The sequence below is a fragment of the Stomoxys calcitrans genome, chromosome 2 (assembly GCF_963082655.1).
Source record: "Stomoxys calcitrans chromosome 2, idStoCalc2.1, whole genome shotgun sequence".
NCBI lineage: Eukaryota > Metazoa > Arthropoda > Insecta > Diptera > Muscidae > Stomoxys > Stomoxys calcitrans.
Window position 1 is genome coordinate 5427547 of NC_081553.1, and position 22130 is coordinate 5449676.

Below are 22130 nucleotides of genomic sequence, written 5' to 3' on the forward strand. Positions count from 1 at the left end.
ACGTTAATTGGAACTGTAAATGGGCCATATCGGTCCGTGTTTTGAAATTTTGCATGAAGTGGTTCGTTATAATGATTCAAATCGGTCCACAACCTGATATAGCTGCCATATAAACGGATCTTGACTTCTTGAGCGACTAGTGGGCGCAATTTTCATCCAATTTGGTTGAAATTTTGAATGAAGTAGTTTGTTATAACTTCCAACAACTGTGCTAAGTATGGTTTAAATCGGTCTATGTCCTGATATAGCTGGCATATAAACCGATCTAGGATCTTGACTTCTTGAGCCACTAGAGGGAGCAATTCTCACCCGATTTGGCTGAAATTTTGCATGAGGTGTCTTGGTGTGGTTTACAACTGTGATAACTACGTTTGAAATCGGTTCAAATACTGTTATATACACCGATCTGGGGTCTTAACTTCTTGAGCCATTAGAGCGCTGAAGTCATATCTGATTTAGCTGAAATTTTGCGCGTAGTGTTTTGGTATCAATTTCAACGGCTGTGGTAAGTATGGTTCAAATCGCTACGTAACCTGATACAGCTGCATACAAACCGATCTGGGATCTTGACTTCTTGAGCCTCTAGAGGTCGCAATTAATATCCGATTTATCCGACGGTATATAAGATTCGTCCCGGCCGGACTTAGTACGCTTTTACTTGTTTATTTTTAAATTGGGGTAAGGCTCTTCCCCATTTTCATGTAAATATGTGTTTAAGATTAACTACACTTTTGATATTGGCCTCCTACACTTACGCTAAGTTTGTTGATCGGATAGAAAATTAGAACTAAACAAAAATACAGTTTTGGTAAAACTAAATTTAAATATCAGCAACTACAACAATAAAAACGTTTACAACCCAACAGGAACGCACATACACATCCACACTTGCGTATGTACATATATTCAACAGAAAGTGGTCGTTTGGTTGTTATGTTGTGTTGTAGTCAAATACAATTCGTAGGTGTCCTTAAAATGCAAATACAACCATGCGAACATGTTGGTGGATGTGTATTTAGTGGGTGTATTAGTAGATTCCTATTAGGATTTGCATTTGTCAATTTGCATGGGTCTGTGGGGGTGTGTCCGTCTGCCGGTGTATTCATGTGCGTTAGAATTTTATCCTAATTCACAATTAATGGTAAATTCAGTGTGTTGTTATTGTGTTTGTATGTGGACTTAATACCGTATTTTTGGATCGTACGATAAACCAAACCAACCGTCCAACAATTGGCAAATAAATGCATATGTGTGTGTGTGTGTTTGTGTGTACGTTCCAGCATATCCCTTAGCAGTAGTACCACATCACCAAAATCCATGCATAGACATTTAACATATGTGCGTATGGCTATGTATGTATACATACGTATGTACGTATGTATGTACATGTATGCATGGGGAAATATTTGCACAATAATTAATTGAATAATGTCAATAAATTTTCAACACATCTCCGAGCACAACTTTTAAGTGTACAAATCTGTACAAAAGTACTCGCTCGTCGATGTATACACCCATGCCCTGTTGTATGCGTTGTGTGTGCGTGTGAGCTTGTACCAAACTCAAATATACAATGGATACGAATGTTAACCCAAGTGGGCATAATAAGGAACAGTGGTTATAAATCTTGCAGGGAAGAAGTTGAACCACTGATAATTACACCGATTGGATCAGTGAATCTGATATCTGACCATATCTGTCTATAAATCGGTGCTTGTGAGCTAAAGGGCTGCACCAGCCGAATTGAATGAACCCATGACAGGTGTTGTCCTAAAATAATAGATGGCAGGCCATCACAACTGCATACTACACTCCCAAATGTAGGCAGCCAATCCTAAGAGAGGCATGGCGTGCAATAACAGCGACATCTAGGTGACGATCATCTCAGTTAGATCAGAAAGAAAATAGCATACCGTGAAGCGTGATTTGTTGCCAAGGGCTAATTCATACGGGAGTGAGCTCTGCACAAAAACGGTTGCATGGAAGTGAGAAATATAGAGAACACATTTCAAAAACTAAATAAATGGTGGAGAAAATACATTTAAGAGATTTTCTAAGTGAAGAATAAAATGTTTTTTATTCTCATTTAATAAACAGCTATTGTTTTTTAACAGCAAAAATCCTTCATCACAAAATAGTGATTACAGTTTTAGGATGCCTTTACCCATTTTGTCAAATATTCGTTTTGCGTCATCATGTAACAGTTAAACCGATTTCTGTAGATTTTTTTCTTTTCTCAAATATTTTAAATATTTTCAAAATTGACATTGTTGTCCGATGCATTGCAGGTATGCCAGTTGCTGTGCTAACAGTCAATAGCATGGTAGTTTCTTTGGCATTGCAGCACAGAATTGTAATTTTTTTCAGGCCGTCATAAAGTGGTGTGCGCTGATGATCGCATATTAATACAGAAAAATGTGACATTTGCATGCCTTTATTGTAGTTATTAAGTCACCTGAAACTTCTTTGGAGTTCAAGTTAATGACTAACGCTTTTTATAACCACCCCCATAGGAAGGTGCACAGATAAACATAATTTTGAAAAACAACAACTTTTGTTGAAAAAACGACGACGAAATTTGTTAATTTTCCTGCAACAATTTGTTTTGAATCTTAGCGACTGAAAGCAAAAATTTTTAATTTAAAAGAGCTCTTCGAAAGTCAACGTATAACTAGAACAATATATCCATAAGCAAGAGAAAAAAACAATTTAACCAGCCACCAAATGTGTTTTGCAGCACGCTTCGGTGTGCTGGTTGTTTTGTAATATCTTTTGTTCAGCTGGCCTCGGGTTTTCTGTCTGTCACCCTCTCTCTACTACTTTATGATTTTATTAATTTGCCCACCGCGTGATTTGAACTCACGAACATAATTTGTTCATGATGAAAAAAATTCTGTAAGTATTATAGCTCAGTAATAAGTGTCTCGATCAAATTAAAACAAGTAAAGGCGTGAAAGTTCGGCCAGGCCGAATCTTGGGAACCCACCAACATGAATTCTGCTAAAAATGTATACAAATCGGCAGATCGGTTTATATGGGAGCTATATCTAAATCTGAACCGATATAGCCCGTTTGCTATCCGCAACGACCAACATCAATGTTAAATATCTGTGCAAAATTTTATGCGGCTAGCTCTACGCGTTCGACAGCTATCGTGGTTTCGACCGGCGGACGGACGGACATGACTAGATCGACTCAAAACATCAAGACGATCAAGTCTAGGACGATTATTTCGAGGCGTTACAAACGGAATGACTAGATTAGATCAGCCCCATCCTATGGTGGTGGGTATAAAAAATGGGAAATTTTCTCAAAAGAGAAGAATTTGTAAGGAAAAGCGAAATTTGGCGGGATTGAAGCAAAATTCGAGACAAACGTTAAAAAAGCGGCATAGATTCCGCCAAACGCAGGACAGATAGTCACTTTAGGTATACTAATCTGGTCATTCCATTTTCAGCAACTCAAAATATCGATATTTAATACCGTCAAATTAACATATCCGGGACAGGAAACATAATTTTGTTATCGATTAATAATCGCTTAAATCGATTATTAGTAATTACCTCTATTATCCGGGCATATTAGAGCATTTTACGACCCACTTTTTATACCCTACACCACCACTAAGGTGCAGGGTATTATAACTTAGTGCCCGAAAGGCAGACAGATAGACCCAATGATAACTAAACCGTTCCAATCAAAATCACTTTATTATACCCACCACCGAAGGATTTCCGACCCTAAAAATAATTTATATTCTTGATCGGTGTAAAAATCTAAGATCATCTAGCCATGTCCGTCCGTTAAAATCACGCTGCAGTTTTCGCTTCTTCTTTTTCTCCATATGCAGGATAACTTCGAAGATGGGCTATATCGGAATATATCTTGATAAAGGCCCCATATAGACCGATCCCCCGATGCAGGGTCTTGAGCCTTGGGGGCAGTGAGTTGTGTTAGGCCAATCGACATCCGTCTTCAATTGGGCTCACATCGGTGCGGATTTGGTTATAGCTGTTATATAGACCGATCCTCCGATTTAGTGTCTTAGACCAAAAGAAGCCACATTTATTATCCGATTTTGTTGTAATTTGGGACAGTGAGTTGTGTTAGGCCCTTCGGCATCCATCGTCAATTTGGCCCTGATCGGTCCAGATTTGGATATAGCTGCCATATAGATCGATCCTCCGATTTGGGGTCTTAGGCCCATAAATGCCACATTTATTATCCGATTTTGCTGAAATTTGGGACAGTAAGTTGCCTGAGGCCCTTCGATATCTTTCTTCAATTTGGCCCTGATCGGTTCAGATTTTGATATAGCTGCCATATAGACAGATTTCTCGATTTAAAATTTTGGGCGCATAAAAGGCGCTTTTATTGTCCGATGTCGCTTAAATTTGGGACAGTGAGTTAAGTTGAGCCCCTTGACATACTTCTGCAATATCGCACAGATCGGTCCAGATTTGGATATAGCTGCTAAAAAGACCGAAATCTCGGTTTTAAGTTTTGGGTCCATAAAAGGCGCATTTATTGCCCGATGTCGCTGTAATTTGAGACAGTGAGTTTAGTTAGGCTCTTCGACGTCCTTCTTTAATTTGGCCTAGATCGGTCCAGATTTGGATATAGCTGCCATTTAGACCGATGTCTTGGTTTAAAGTTTTGGGCCCATGAAAGGAGCATTGATTGTCCGATTTCGCCGAAACTTGGGACAGTTAGTTTTGTTAAGCTCTTCGACATTTTTCTGAAACTTTGACCAAATCGGTCCAGATTTGGATATAGCTGTTATATAGACCGATATCTTGATTCTAAGTCTTGGCCCCATAAAATGCGCAATTATCATCCAATTTCACTGAAATTTGACACATTGACTTATGATAGGTTTTTCGACAGCCGTGTCGTATGTGGTTCAGATAGGTTTATTTTTAGATATAGCGACTTAAAATATTAATATTTCTTATACACATTTGAACAATGACTTGTGCTTATAAGTATTTGGTCCAAATCGGAATATATTTCGATATAGCTGCTATGGGGCATAAGGTATGCATTTTGCATCGGATTTTGACGAAAGGTGGTTTATATATATTGAACAATTAAAATCCCAATACGTGTGCAAAATTTCATCAAAATCGAATCAAACTCCCATATGTGTCTTTTATACGTATCGACTTTCAAGGCTGTAGAGCAAGAATTTTCATACCATCGTAATCCTAGAAGGTATTTTTCTATATTTCCATAGGTATGCAAAATTTAAGTCTGACTAGATTTGGATATAAGTGCTGCATAATAAAAGTATTAAGTAGACATTACAAATATCGTTGACAAGCAATAAAATTAAATATTACGAATTCTAAAAATAACAAGTAAAAAGGCGTTAAGTTCGGCCGTGCAGAGCTTTGGACACCTACCACCATGAAAATATTATTTATACTATTATAATGTAACTCCACTACCATGTTTGGATCAAAAATTCGTAAACAATTCACAGTTTAAACGGAATTGGGTTGAACATATCAGCTTTGTCGAAATAAAAACCGATCGGTACCATATTCAAATTGGATAAGGGGAGACCCATTGCAACCCACTGCTTCAAATTTCCGCGAAATCGGGTAATACATAGAGTCTTAGGACCCTAAATCGGAAGATCGGTATAAATGGCAGCTATATCCAAATGTGGTCCGAATCCGTGCCAAACGTTAGCTCAATATTTCCTTTGTTGAAGGCTGCAGAATGAATACAACAGACGGACCGACGGAAGAGATTTTTCGAAAAAAAAATTAGTCTAAAAAGATAGAAAATCCTTCTACTAATCTAGACGTAAATGAATTAAAATCTGAAATTGGACTTCTGTAATTCATTCCTTGGACCATGGTACAACATGGAGCTTTAAATGTCATTATCGCAAAAATATTCTGCTGAGACTAGTCACTTCAAGCAGTATAGATGAATTTAAAAGGGGATTTAACAGAATTAAATCACTTTGGTCAATTAATAATGGCTGGGAATGCTGTGCTCCGAAAATGTATACAAACGGTATAAAAAAAGAATTTTTACTTTACAATATGTCCAAAACTTGAAAAGAGAACTTCAATATCTGGGAAAATCAACTATCCGTAATGCCCCCCGTTCCACGCATTCCGAATAATCGAGGTCCGACTGTATGGAATATAATTGATCTCCTTGACATTCTAAGTCTATCTGTGTCTGTCTGTGTGTGCGCCTGTCTGGCTGTGTGTGCGCCTGTCTGGCTGTGTGTGCGCCGTCGTACATTCTTCTGATTTATATATAAATATAATGTTTTTAACCAGAATCCATCCATGTTACAACGTAATTACGAATTTGCCCAAAAAAAAATCCTAACAAAATATGCGTATTTGACCAGTTCGTATGTAGTATTTAATGAACTCCTTAAATTTAAGGCCCAAAAACCACTGTGACCCTCAAAACATGTGACATCTTTCGCTAAAGTAAAACATAAATAGAAACACCCAACAATTTTGGATACTTAAACTTTTGCCAAGAATTTCTACTCACCATTTTTCTCGTCCATCCTATCCTACCCATGTAATGGAACTGCTTCATAGGATCCATCCATCAACAGGATACAGGACAAAAATGCAAAACAATAACAACGGAGCTGAGTTGAGTAGAAAGGAACAACATTGGCCGTCATCAAGATTCCGGACACACAGACGGACGACACATAATGTGGACCATATTTGTACTCTGGCATCAGCCACACAAACAGATATGGGGTCCTCGTTTCACACACACACACACACACAAATCCATACTCTTACTTACAATGGTGCGAATGAGTATTGGAGTTTTGGCTTTGGTGTTGAAGCCGATGAGTGTGTGTTTGTGTGTGAGCGTCTGTGGGTAAAGCGATTAGGCGAAGCGAATCAACAAATCAGCAATTTAGCAATTTCGGCAATTTTACTTCCAAAATTTACATAGACACACTAGACCAAGTTGTGAGTGTGTGTATGTATGTTTGTTTCTTTCTTCGTCTCCGTACTTCTTTAGCCACTGGTTACACTCCTTCCAATGAGTCCTTATTCGTTTGCAATGGAATCCATTTCTTTACCATGGCAGCCAACCTCAATCCCTGAGATTTGTTTGAGAATGTGTAAGAACATTCACACATACGGAAGCATGTGTAACTTGGGAGTCCTAGTGTACACATCTCCCATACTCTCCCCCTCCCCTCAATGCATTCATTTGACGGGCATTGGTATCGAATGGGGCGAGTTTGCTGTTGCCTTGTAAGTTTGTCTTTCAATTTTCGCAAACGTTATTTGTGTTCGTTCAGTAAGGCAATGGATGATGTTTTCTCCAAGTCTTGGTGACTGTTGACAGTCGTGCTTTTGTCACCGATTGTTGTCACACCATCTGCAGCATAAGGGGAGTATCACCTCCCCTTACACACATACATACACACGGTAATGAAAAGAAGGAAACCCGCATGCAAATCTCAGGCACTGAGCAGCGGCCGAGCATATTCCATGCTGATAAAAGTCAAAACGAAAATATCGCTGCAGGACGATGGATGACCAAGTCGAAGCGACACCACACATCTGTAATGAAGCAACATGTTGTTTCGGAGCAATAGAGCGTTTTCCTTTCCCAACAACACTCTGACGTTGTTTTAGCCCAATGCCCCAAATTCCGTTGTGCCTTTCTGTTGTTATTTTTCCATTTCCCTCATCGTTTCTGGGCATTAGCTACCCATGCAGTTGTTGGCCATGTTATGAGCTCCAGCCAAAGAGCTTTGGCCCAGACAGCAGAGCTATAACAACAGAAAATGTCCCTTTGCTTATGGCTGGCGCGTTCTGTGCTAAGCAAATGTTTAACTTTGAAAAGCATACAGAACGGACGACGACACTGAGAGGGATATGCTCACCAGCAGTCACCATTACCTCCATATTCTGTAGAAGGAAACAAGACTGCAGCTTACTTTTTTCAGACAGAATCAATGACAACAAAGATCAACTTCCAGCCGGAGAAGCATTGAGCACTTTTGGATTTTTCTTTTTCCACCTACTTGTGTGGGTGGTCACACTACTCTGTGTCCATCGTTTGTCTTGTCGCTAGAATTGAGGTATGCAAACCCAAAAAAATTCAAAGGGTGTTCGTTGAAAATAGTAGTATGAAACCCTACAATAGAAAACAAATTGCCGTAAGGAGTGCATCCCTTCAAGAATTACGAACAATCCAATTACTTAGAGGGCCAAGTTGAAACAGATTAACTATTCTTTTATCAATACTTGCAGCCAAAAAGCATATATGTCAATTAGTTTCTGACATAAATTCAACCATATAAAGGATATCCATCACCATGAGTATATTTCATGGTGATGGATATCCAGCTCTAGATGCCAGCACGCATATTTTATGGGCAGATGCGGATCAGTGGACTCTGCTCTACACAGCGCAGTGCATGGAAACTGGATTTTAACGAATTCACCTTGGCGGCAATTTTGGATATTGAAGGAAAGTCAGGGGAGGCAAGTGTGGATGATAGCGTGATAGTTTAGATTACGAGAAAACTTTCGCACAGAAAGATCATGACCAATATTGTTCAAACGTCGCTCAATGGCGCGATTAGACTTTTTTGGTTGCAAAAATCATATCTTTTGAACCCAATAAGATAAATGAATGATATGATATGACTGCATATGATAGATAAGTGTATAGTGTATGAGTGAAAAGGGTGCTACGATTTGTAGCTGTATTAATGCCACATTAAAGTCAAAATATGTGGCAAAAATGGTTGTTTCCTTTTCATTATTTTAAAATTATTAACCAAAAAAAAAAAAAAAAAAACAAGTAAAAAAGGAATTAAGTTCGGCCGGGCCGAACACATTCGCCATAATCTGGCGAAAATTGGATAACTTATGCACGCAAATTCGGAACGGACATTGGGTGGTCTAATAAATATAAGTCACTGTTGAAATTTGTATATAAAATTTCAGCGAAATCGGATAAAAAATGGAGTTTTATGGGCTTTAGACCCTTTACCGGCAGATCGCTCTGTATGGAAGCTATGTCTAAATATTGTAAGATACAAACCATATTCGCGATGAACGTCGGGAGACTTAAAATTACCCACTGTTTCAAATTTCAACGAAATCGGGTAAAAACAGAGCTTTTAGGGGCTTCAGACCATTTATCGGCAGATCGGTCAATATCGCACCTATATCTGAATATAGTCCGATCTGAACCATATTAAGGTCCTATGTTGGGAGGCGTAAAACTACCCACTGTTTCAAATTTCAGCGAAATCGGATAAAAAATAAAGCTTTTATGGCCTTCAGACACTTTATCGGGAGATCGGTCTATACGACAGCTATATCTAACTATAAACAGATCTAATTCATATTTAAGTCAGATGTTAGGAGGCTTAAAATAACTCACTGTTGCAAATTTTAGCGAAATCGGTTTAAAAATAAAGCTTATATGGGCTTCAGACTATTTATCGGGAGATCGGTCTATATGGCAGCTATATCTAAATGTAGTCCGATCTGAACTATATTTAAGTCAATTGTCGCGAAGCCTTAAACTACTCACTGTTTCAAATTTCAGCGGATGAAAAATAAAGTTTTTATGGGCATTAGACCCTTTATCGGAAATCGGTCTATATAGCAGAAATATCCAAATATGTTCCTATTTGGCCCGTTCAAGAACTTAACCAGCGTGCGTCAAAAAGACGTATCTGTGCCAAATTTCAGCTCAATATCTCAATTTTTGAAGCTTGTAGAGTGATTACAACAGACGGACGGACAGACACACGGACATCGTTAAATTGTCTTCGAATTTTACGACGATCCGAAATATATATACTTTGTGGGGTCTGAAATTGATATTTCAATATGTTGCAAACGGAATGACTAAAAGAAGAAAACTGGATTATTAGTTTTATTAGTTTTTTTTTTGGAAATTTGAAGTTGTGAAGCTTATAACTTTTAGAAGGAAAGGACAATCTTTAAATTTTGTGGCTTTTCCACTTGATCCCAAATTTTTAAGCCCTACACCACCACTGAGGTACAATACCCTGTACAACGTAAGTTTATGCAACGCTAAGAAGGAGAAGAGCTAGTATACTGATCGACTCAGAATCACTTTCTGATTCGATTAAACCTTGTCCGTCTGTCAGTCTGTGAGTCAATGTATTTTTGTAATCAAAGTGCAGGTCGTATTTGTCGTCCAATCATCACAAAGTTTTGCACATATCACTTTTTTGGTCCAAGGACAAACGCTATTGATTTTGATAAAAATCTGTCCAGATTTAGACATAGCTCCCAAATATATATATCGCCTGATTTGCACTTAAATGGCCGTGGTAACTAAAATTGTCAACCGATCTGCACAAAGTTTGGCACAGATTGGTTTGCTACTGACATTAACATATCTGCAAAATTTTATCAAAATTGGTTCAGATTTAGATATAGCTCCCATATATATGTATCGCCCGATTTGCACTTAAATGGCCGTGGTTACTAAAATTGTCAACCGATCTGCACAAAATTTGGCACTGATTGTTTTGCTACTGACCTTAACATATCTGTAAAATTGTATCAAAATCGGTTAAGATTAAGATATAACTTCCATATATTTGTATCGCCCGATTTGCACTTAAATGTCCGTAGTAACTACAATTTCAAACCGATCTGCACAAAATTTGGCTCGGCTCGAACCGGAGCAAAATTTTGGCTATATCAGCCATGGGTCAAAATTACCTGTTCAAAATTTATGACTGCCATACAAAAATGCGACCTATAATTTGATTACAATAATCCATGGACAGACAGACGGACATGGCTAAGTCGAAGCGGCAGGTGATTCTAAGCCGATCGGCATACTTATCATTGGATGCACTTCTTTTTCTTCTAAGCTTTGCAAAGAAATGCACAAGCTTATAGAACCCTTTTTCCCAGTTGTGATGTAAGGTATATTGGAGTACTCTTTATTCACCAAGGGACCATTCCGCACTATCTGCGGAAACTAAACTTGTCCTGCTTTTTATACAAAATTGCGAATGGCGCGCTGCAGTTTGATGTATTTATAAATGCTGTCAGCAGTTAGTGAAGGGATAACCGCCGCTAAAAAGGTTTTGATGATGTCGCTAGCTGATGAAACGCCCATGCGTTTAGCTTAAATACTCCATGCACAATATCAGTCCTTATGTATAAAAACAGATTTAACAGTTCATGTTACTATGTATATTAGTTTAATTAAAAGCTCTCTTTGTAAGTTGAGTAATTTCACCGCAGTAGTGGCCATGAACCTCACAGGAGATTGTTTCCATTACTGTATTTCAGAAATCAATAGTCATTTGTAATTGCAACACAAAAGCGTGAAATGCTTTTGCCATGTGACATCTAAGTATTGCCATGGATGAGGAGGAGGATTTTACTGTGAGCGTTGGTGGTCGAAATCCCCACTTTGTTTTTCATATTAAATATTTAATTAACCCATTGACCTATGATTCTGTATTAAAATAAACCATGGTCTCCATTCCATAGTTCCAAGACAACCACACACTTTTTGCTGGCAAGCCAATGGACGTCGTTTAGTCCTCTAGCCCATCATTTGGAATTCAACATTCGTTGTTGTCAGGGTAAACACAGTATCGTACCCATCGTAGCAACTTGGTTCGTCTGTATGAGGCCAGAACTGAGAGCAATGGAGTCCATAGCCTCTAAGTAGGAATCTTCTATGGAGCTAAGCGTAATCTCACTCCATTCGTTTAAGCGTAATTGCAGTAGCTCCCCCTGGCCGGAGGAGATGCTATTGACATTTAGCATTTTAACTTGATGTTGTTGTATTTGGCGAAGCCGAGTGAGTGTATATTCGTACTTGCTGTATTAATTTGTATGCGATTTGTATATTTACATTGGACTCGCTTGAATGGGGTTTTTTTATTGCAAGCACCCCTAAAAGTAGACCTCAAAGCCTCAATGTAGAAAAATTTTCAAGGAGAATTCGAAAAAAAACAATGGCCAATTTTGAAAAATAAAAACATGCTTAACCCAATTGTTAAAAAAAAAAAACATTTTATTTACATAAATCTATATAATTATATATAATTTATTTATATCGGAAGGGGGCGGACCCTCCAACGTTACTCCAAATACACCACCCAAAATCAAAAGTCGACCGATAAGGACAAAATCAGTTCGAAGTATAGGGGGTCACGCCACCCCTCAAAAACGCCATTAGACCCATTATGACTAAATGATACTTGGCTGAACCGATTTTCTTAAAATGTTCATAGTTTGGGTATGTTTGTCTGGAAGGAAATATAGGCTTCATAATTTTTAGATATCGGGTGGAGCCGGACCCTCCCCCTTATCCCAAAAACGCCACCCATATCCGAAAGTGGTCCGATGGGCACAATAAAGGTATCAAATGAAAGGTATTGGAGACTAGAAACCGAGTATGGTATTAAAATTTGGGTCAAATGCCCAGTTCCCTTCAACCCCAAAACTCTTTTAAACAGATATATTCGAAGTTAATGTCAATATCGGACTCAAATGAAAGGTATAAGGCATTAGATTCCAAATATTACATAAAACATTAGGTCCAAGTAATGGGAGGTCATCCAATTCCAATTATTAGGGAGTTGATAGCGACTATGACTTTGCGTTCAAGTCTAGGTGGCGCTATTCAAATGGGTTATTTGACCCATTATGACAACATGGGACTCAAACGAAAGGTATTTGAGCGTAGGAAACGAATTTGAAATCCAATTTTGTAGCCAAGTGTTTTGAGGTACGCCCTAAAGCACCCTCTAAAGTGAACTTCATTTCCGTTGGGAATGAAGAACGAATTTGATATCTAATTTCAGTGCAAAGTGCTGGTGGCCTCCCCAACCCCAAAACACCCTCCAAACGGTTCATATTTACCGGCCATGGCAATATGGGGCTCAAATTAACGGGATTGGGAAGTGCAACACGAATTTGATATCCATATTTGAGTCGAAATGACTGTGGTGCCATCCCTCCTCTTATGAGAACATTACCCTGAGGAAGAACATTACCACCAGGAACCGTCGCGCATAGCCATGGATATTATTGCGCTAATGTCGCCAACATTAAGAGGGGATAAACACCGCTTTGTCCGATATTCTCGCCTTCGAACGCTTTCAGCGTTATAGGCTACAACAGCACGAATTCGATAACCGCATTCAGGGCGAAGTGTCCCCACCCTCAAAAGACATTAGAGAGTTATAGAAGGCGCAGCGGAGCGGGCCCGGTTCGGCTAGTATAATATAAAAGGTGCATTCATATTTAAAATAAACAAGTAAAAGCATGCCATGTTCGGCCGGGCCGAATCTTTTAAACCCTCCACCATAGATCGGATTTGTGAATTTCTTTGAATGACTTTTTCAATATCCATATGTGAGCTACATCAAGTTGTTCAGCGATATGGACCATACTTGTCATGGCTGTTAGAAGTCATAGAATAATACCACCTCGAAAATTTCAGGCAAATCCAGTAAAAATTGCGCCATCTAGAGGCTCAGAGTGTTACACTGATAGATCGGTTTATATGGCAGCTATATGAGGTTATCAACCGATTTAGTTTACACATGGCACAGTTGTTGGAAGTGATGGAGTTTTTATATTATTAACTTTGATGCATGCTGCGTTTTTATTCTATGTGAATGAAAATCTAAACAATCATATATATAAGATTTCCTAAAATGAATTGAAGATAAATGGTATCTTGATTCAGATTTTATTCTAAGTGGATAAGTTCATGTTAAAGAGGGCTCGTTAAGTCAAGCAAAATCTGAACCGATATGGCAGCATTTGTAATCCCCAACGACCTACATCAATAACAAGTATCTATGCGAAGCTTCAAGCGCCTAGGTTTAAGAGTCGAATGCTATCATGATTTCGACAGAGGGACTGGTATGGGAAGACCAAATCAGAATGTCGAGACGATCAAGAATATATATAATTTATGGGGTCGCAGAGCAATATTTCGAGGTGTGATATATGCGGAATGACTAGATAAGCAAACCGCCAATCCGAAGTTTGGTGAAAGTTTTGATATTTTTATACCTCCTCCATAGGATGGGGGTATACTAATGTCGTCATTCTGCTTGTAACACCTCGAAATATGCGTCTAAGACCCTTCACAGTATTTATGTTCTTGATCGTCATGACATTTTAAGTCGATCTAGCCATGTCCGCTCGTCCGTCTGTCTGTCGAAAGCACGCTAAATTTAGAAGGAGTAAAGCTAGCCGCTTGAAATTTTGCCACCGTAGCGCAGAGGATAGCATGTCCGCCTATGACGCTGAACGCCTGGGTTCCTCCTAATGCTGGTAAGATTTGTGAGGTACTATGCCATGTAAAATTCAGCTATAAAAAGTAGGCCCCTTATCATTGAGCTTAAACTTGAATCGGACTGCACTCATTGATATGTGAGAAGTTTGCCCCTGTTCTTTAGTGGAATGTTCATAGGCAAAATTTGCAATTTGCAAAGCTAGCCGCTTGAAAATTTGCACAAATACTTTTCATTAGTGTAGGTCGGTTGGGATTGTAAATGGGCCAAGTCGGCCCATGTCTTGATATAGCTGTCATATAAACCGATCTTGAGTATAGAAATCTTGAGCCTCTAGAGGTCGCATTTCTCGTCCGATTTGACTTAAATTTTGCAAGTGGTGTTTTGAATATCACTTCTAACATTTGTGCTAAGTATGTTTTAAAACGGTTCATAACCTGATATAGCTGCCATATAAACCAATCTTGGGTCTTGACTTCTTCATCTTTAAGAGGGCGCTATCCTCATCCGATTTGGCTGAAAATTTGCATGGAGTGCTTTGTTAAGACTTGCAACAACTGTGCTCAGTATGGCGCAAATCGGTACATAACCTGATATTGCTGCCGTTTAAACCGATCTGGGATATTGACTTCTTGAGCCTCTAGAGGGAGCAATTCTCATCCGATTTGGCAGAAATTTTGTAGACCAATATGGTCTGAATCGATCTATAGCTTGATACAGTTCCCATATAAACCGAACTCCCGACTTTGCTTCTTGAGCACCTACAAGGTGCAATTCTTATCTGAATGGACTGAGATATTACGCAATGACTTCTATAATGTTCAGCATTCAATTCATTTATGGTCCGAATCCGTCTATAACTTGATATAGCTCCAATAACATAACTGTTCTTATTAATTATTCTTTATTTGCCGTGCAAAGAACTCGACGAATGCTATCCATGGTGAAGGGCATATAAGATTCGGCCCGGCCGAACCTAGCACGCTCTTACTTGTTTTTCTTTCAAGTTTATTATTAGTAACTGCTGTGCGTATTATTTTTTCCTCACTGTATATTATTTAATATGCGTAGTAAATGTACCCATGTTTGCTAAACAAACACAAAATATCAAAATATTGAGCAGATACTTCCTACTTTCCTTATGCCCTAGAGCTGGCAAAATATCGATGTCACTTTCGATACTATCGATTTTTTTTTTGTTTGTTTGATATATTTGCTATCGATACTATCGGCCAAGTTAAATTTTTTGCAAAATTTAACAAGAATAGTCGATACAACACTGAATGTGTCGCCTATAGAGGGCGCAATTTTCATTCGATTGGGCTAAACTTTTGTACAATGAATTTATTGTACAAAAGTTTAGCCTTTCTCTCGTGACTTCCAATGAATTTATTAAATTTGGTTGTATTCGGTATGTGCCTTTATATTGCTTCTATATAAATGGGTCGCCTGATTTTAATACCCTCCACCATAGGATGGGGGCATACTAATTTCGTCATTTCGCTTGTAACACCTCGAAACATTCGTCCCACAAAGAATATATATTCTTGATCGTCCATTGCCATTTAAAGTCGATCTAGCCATGTCCGTCTGTCTGTCGAAAACACGCTAACTATCGAAAGAGTAAATCTTGGAGCTTGAAATTTTGCACTAATACTTCCTATAAGTGTAGGTTAGTTGGGATAGTAAATTGGCCAAATCGGTCCATGTTTTGATATAGCTGCCATGCAAACCGATCTTGGGTCTTGACTTCTTGAGCCTATAGAGGGCGCAATTATTATCCAATTTGGTAAAATTTTTGCACATTTCGTTTGGTATGACTTCCAATAATTGTGCCAAGTATAATCTAAATCTGTCTATAATCTGATACAGCGGCCATATAACCCGAAAAGACTTCTTGAGCTTCTAGAGGTCGAAATTCTTATCCGATTTGGCTCACATTTTGCGTGAGATGTTTTGGTGCTAAAAACTGATATAGCTACCATATAAACCAATATTGGGTCTTGACTTCTTGAGCTCCTAGATGGCACTTTTCTTATCCGGTTTGGCTGAAGTTTTGAACGTATTGTTTTGGTATGACTCCCAACAACTATGTCAAGTATGGTCTAATTAATTCCATATTCTGATATAGCTGCTATATAAACCAATCTAGGATCATGGCTTCTTGAGCCACTAGAGGGCGCAATTCGTATCCAATTTGGGTGAAATTTCAAATCCTGATATAGTTCCATATAAACCGATCTCCCAATTTAGCATTCTCAGGCTCTTGAGGAAGCAATTATTACTCAATTTGCCTGAAATTTTCGAGGTGATATTTTTTCGATGACTTGTACGGCATGGCAAATACGGTCCATATCGCTCAATAACTTGATATATTGGGCCCAAAAAGTAATTGCGGATTTTTCATTAGCCGGCGTTGACAAATTTTTTCACAGCTTGTGACTCTGTAATTGCATTCTGTCTTCTGTCAGTTATCAGCTGTTACTTTTAGCTGGCTTTAGAAAAAAAGTGTAAAAAAGTATATTTGATTAAAGTTCATTTTAAGTTTTATTAAAAATGCATTTACTTTCTTTTAAAAAATCCGCAATTACTTTTTGGGCAACCCAATTCAAAGAACTTGACAAATACAATCCATGTTGGAGAGTATATAAGATTCAGCCCGGCCGAACTTAGCACGCTTTTACTTGTTACTTCTCATTTTCGTTTGAAATATTGGTAATGTGAAATTAACGATGGTATCGATAATTAATTTTAGAAATGTCAAAAATTTCGAATGTTGCGATTATCGATGGTTTGCCATCTCTATAATGCTTACATAAAGAAATGGTCCAATGATCGGGCCAAAAATGATCCTGGTTTAAGGTATATGAGTGTCAGTTCGGTTAAAACTTTTCTCACTAAATTAGTCTACTACTTTATTGACTTTTTTTATTAGAAATTTATCTTTGACACACCTTCTTATTCTTCTTAATCAAAGCTTTACCTGTCCGTTGATGTTGGAAACCAAATCAGCATTTCTTCACTTTCAGAATATTGATAAAAATGCTTAGATGCTTGATTTCTTAAATTGATGTTTATGTAATACTTAAAAAATGTTGTCCATATTGCCCGCACCAAATAGAAAATCTTTTCATTCTCTTATCGTTTGAAGGCATCAAATTCAATTTATGGCATACAAAATAAAACAAATTATGCAAAAATCTCTCGCAACGGAGACAATCAATCAAAATTCCCTCCTTTAAGCTCCTACAAAACTGTCACACAATTTTATCCTTATCAATAATGCCGACCAAACACTCGGCTCATACATTATGTCTGTCCGTCCGCCCGCCAGTCCGTCCATCCGTTTGCCAGGCAATAGTCCTTTGCTATGAAAATTCATGATCTCCATGGGATGTTGTGGTGTGCGTGCCATTGTGTGTGTATGTATGAATGTTGGGAAAAAAGTATGTGCCCTATCAATACATGGAAACTTGCAGCAGGCATCGAGCAACGAGTGGCCATTGGTATGCTGCGTGACTGAATGCGTCACTTATGGATTATGACAATGCTGACGATGATGGTGATGATGACGAAGAGGCCGATGATATTCTAGTCCCTCACAGCCCAAATTTCTCCACCATTCCCTGTTCTTCATTGCAGAACTGTCGAAGGGTAACATTTGCTAGAATGCGTCTCGGTTGTGACAAAAAGTTCGATAACATTTAAGTCGCATCCTTTTTGTTTAAATGCTTAGAAGGACTTTTACAGTCATTCACTTACAAAGTTGAATGCCGGTGTAAACGTGGTTCTTTGGGTGTGTATGGTATGGTAGGTAGTTTGGTCGCCGCCTGCCTGCTCGGCTGGCAGGCCTGGTGTGGCGTCAAAGGTCCTTTTGTTTGTAGAGCACCAACGGCCAACAAACAACCATCAACTCCCCCGTCCCCGGCACACTCCTCGAATACGGCTTCGCCCTTTTCGCATTCCGCATATCGCCCCTTTGGGTCTTTGTTCTTTGGCATTGTGTTTTGGTGTGTTGACGCTCTTATCTCCAAAGTAATTACAACAAATCCCCGACAATTTGTTGTTGTTTACTTTGATGTTATTGCTCTCTTTTCCTACTTTTGTTCTGCTTTAGTTTCTCTTCCAATTCTGAGATTTCGAATGCAACAGATTTAAGCTCGAAAATTAGAATTAATCTTCCAAAGCGTACGTTGCGTTTTGTTTCTCATGCGATTCGCATTGAAATGCGGGCACGTGGCAACACGTTTCGGCACTTTGCCATTTTTATGCCGCCACACATACACACACATAACCCACAACAAAATAGAAGCGCTTCATCATAATGAAATCAAAACATTACCTTCATTCGGCATAGGGCTTCGTGGGGGTTGATGATTTGTTTCTTTTGATTAAATTTAAAGCTTATCCTTTGAATGTCGCTCTAAATCCCAAAGTTTAGGATTAAAAATAGAAGGTGACTATTTTGACATAACTTACTAGCCATCAAACAGTGTTATAAGCAAACGATTAAAGTTTTCCAGTTTTATATCGTCCACCATATTGCTGCCGGTAATTTTTGGTTATCTGGTTGGGGAACATAAAATTTGTACATGATCTTTTCCCTCAGGGACAACATTATTGATCTTCGAGAAAATCGAAAATGTCGTCAATATCTCTCCAACTATTAATGCAACTTTTTGAACATTTTTGAGTTGTTTTATTCGCAACTTTTGGGGTTAAGACGAACAAGTATAAGCGTGCTAAGTTCGGCCGGGCCGAATCTTTTATACCCTCCATCATGAATCGAATTTGTCGAGTTCTTTCCCGGTATCTCTTTTTAGACGAACAAAGAATAACAGAAAAGAATTGTGCTAATTGAAATGAATGTTTGAGACCTTAGAAGTCTATGTGCAAAATTTCAGCGAAATCGAATAAGATAATAATTACACCCTCGGATAATAATTACACCCTCTTGAGGCTTAAGAAGTCGAGATCCCAGATCGGTTTATATGGCAGCTATATCAGGTTATGGACTGATTTGAAATATATTTGGCACAGTTATTGGAAGTCGTAATACAACACCCCGTGCAAAAATTCTGCCAAATCGGATAAGAATTGTGCCCTCTAGTGGCTCAAAAAGTCAAGACCCAAGATCGGTTTATATGGCAGCTATATCAGGTTATGGACCGATTTCAACGATACTCGGCACAGTTGTTAGAAGTCACAATAAAACGTCTTATTTCAGCCAAATCGGATAAAAATTGTGCCTTCTAGTGGCTCAAGAAGTCAAGACCCGAGATCGATTTATATGGCAGCTATACTAAAACATTTACCGATATAACCCATTTACAATCCCAAATAAGAAATATTTGTGCAAAATTTCAAGCGGCTAGCTTTACTTCTTCGAAAGTTAGCGTGCTTTCGACAGACAGACGGACGAACAGACGTACGAACATGGCTAAATCGACTTAAAATGTCATGACGATCAACAATATAAATATATACTTTATGGGGTCTTAGTCGAATATTTCGAAGAGTAACAAACAGAACGACGAAAATAGTATACCCCCATCTTATGGTGGAGGGTATAAAAACTGTGTCTGACAATGCTTTTCTCGCTGTATATCGAGTTTCATTGACATCAACGGAACAGGCATAAGCCCCAACTTGTAGCAACAGGGGGTGTTAATTTCAACTTGGAACCGCTTGCGTTCCCTCGAAGAATTTTGTAAGTAAAAACCAGTAAGGAAGGGCAAAAGTCGGGCGGTGCTGACTGTATAGTACCTTACACCTACCCTATAAATAAAATGTGGGACCTTTATCCAATTCTGAACCAATTTTGATGGACCTCGGCGAGCAACTATGTTTAAACTGTAAAAATTACGGTTGGCAGATGACAACATTATGGCAAATTACCCAAAATCTGACGAACATATATATGGCAGCTATATCTACTTCTGAACCGATTTCGAGAGAAACTTCTCAGATAATGTGGTAGATACCCAGCAATATTAGTCAATAAATGCGCTTGCAGTGCTCCTAGAAGTGAAAATCGGGCGGTATATATGACAGCTATATCTAAACCTTGGTCGAATTCTATGAAATTCACCAGTAATGTCTAGAGTCAAAAGAGAATTCTTCCTGCCCAACAAATGACCATTTTATTGAAATATTACTGCAAATCGGACGAACATGTATATGGGATCTATATCGAAATCTGAACCGATTTTTTCCAATTTCAATAGGCTTCGTCTCTAGGCCGAAAAACATGCCTGTACCAAATTTGAAGACGATCGGATAAAAACTGCGAACTGTAGTTTGTATACAAATTTATATGGACAGACGGACAGACAGACTGACAGGACATAGCTGAATCGAATCAAAAAGTGATTCTGAGTCGATCGGTATACGTATCAATGGGTCTATCTCTCTTCCTTCTGGGTGTTACAAACAAATGCACTAAGTTATATTGGGTTGCCCAAAAAGTAATTTTCGGATTTTTCATATAGTCGGCGTTGACAAATTTTTTCACAGCTTGCGACTCTTTAATTGCATTCTTTCTTCTGTCAGTTATCAGCTGTTACTTTTAGCTTGCTTTAGAAAAAAAGTGTAAAAAAATTATATTTGATTTCAAGTTCATTCTAAGTTTTATTAAAACTGCATTTACTTTCTTTTAAAAAATCCGCAATTACTTTTTGGGCAACCCAATAATACCCTGAAACACAGTAGTGGTGTGGGGTATAAAAATGAGGAAGAGACGGATAAACCAGGGGGGCGCGTAGTTCGTCCCTAGCCTTTAAATAAAGGTGGTGTTTCCGATTCAGATTCAGACTGCTATTGTGTCAATGAGCATAACACTGCTAAAATGCTCAATAAGAAAAAGAGCTCCCCGCTTTATAGTACTTTGGGAAGATCAAGCCAGACCCAGAAATGTCCTATGGAGGAGACAAAGTCGGAACAGCAGCGAAGGAGGCGCGTACGGCCCCTGAGTATTCATAAAGGATTGTGACTTCCAAAAGGATGGCACAGCCATCACAGAAGGGGAAGATGGTCTCTGAGAAAGGTAAGGAACCGCCCTCTTACGACGCAGTGAAGCACAACAGAGATGAGGATCTGGTTAACGAGCAAATTTTCGAACTTGTGTGGATCCCTGTAGAGGGTCCACCCATACAAATGATGATCTGCGAGTATAGAGGGGACACCTTTACGCTGCGTTTGCGTAGGCGGAATGTCTTGATACAATCAAAAAGCGGAGATATCTATACTTTAAGATATCCTCAAAGCTCAACATGGTGAGAAAGAGGGACATCCCCCAGCTCACAAAGGCGACGGTCTTCATCACGGGATGGGGCAGTAAATTCGCGACGGAATGCAGGTTGGGATTCTTGGGCAAGCAAAAACAAGGTTTGATCGCAAGGTCATCATAGGTAGGAGAAGGAGGATGAAACTCTCCTTGTGGTTGACGTTGATCAAGTCTGACTGTTTGGCTAAGACTAAAGGCATGGCGCACTACGGGAGCAAGGTTGTCTTTTTCAAGATTGGAAAGACTAGGATGTGCAAAGATCAATATGGACAAGATAATTTAGATTGTCCAAGCGTAGAAGACATTGACGACTGCACTAGTGGAGTCCTTCGAAGATAGTTGTCCTCTTCGAGAAAGGAAATCAGCCCAAGAAAAACCCTGCATGATCGAGGTGATTTGCAACATGGGGAAAAAAGTCCGTAGACTTTATAACATAGCACGTCGTAAAAAAGCGGAACCTATTGGGATGTGTATTAGACACCGCTCAGATGCAATAAGATTACCAGAGCGGCAAAACGTCCCTCCTGGAAGCTTTTCTGCGAATACGTC